Source organism: Gekko japonicus, unplaced genomic scaffold (assembly GCF_001447785.1).
Source record: "Gekko japonicus isolate JY-2015 unplaced genomic scaffold, Gekko_japonicus_V1.1 scaffold208, whole genome shotgun sequence".
Taxonomy (NCBI): domain Eukaryota; kingdom Metazoa; phylum Chordata; class Lepidosauria; order Squamata; family Gekkonidae; genus Gekko; species Gekko japonicus.
In genome coordinates this window covers 1,470,178-1,470,539 of record NW_015173680.1, presented here as the reverse complement: position 1 = coordinate 1,470,539, position 362 = coordinate 1,470,178, and positions in this window count along the sequence as shown.

Below are 362 nucleotides of genomic sequence, written 5' to 3'. Positions count from 1 at the left end.
TTCTGGTCGTGCAGGATGCAAAAGTCGCCGAGGGGCCGCAGGTAAATAAAAATGCCAAAGGGACACCTTTCCTTACGTTTGGTTTTTATATATATATAAACGTTATATATATATAACGTTTGGTGTTGGGGGGGGGGGCGGTCCTGCAAAATTCAGCCGGATAATTTTGAACCGTAGAGGGAGATTGTGTCGGGAGGGGAAAACCAAATTGTATACTTCTCTGAGAGATTTTTTAAAAAAATCCTACCGACCCCTTGAACAATTTCTTGGAGGGCGGGGAGGGTATTCGTAATCATGATCAATGTGGAGATCCCCCCTCGTAGGACTGGCGCCGGTGGCGAAGGAGAGGAACGCTGCTTCCC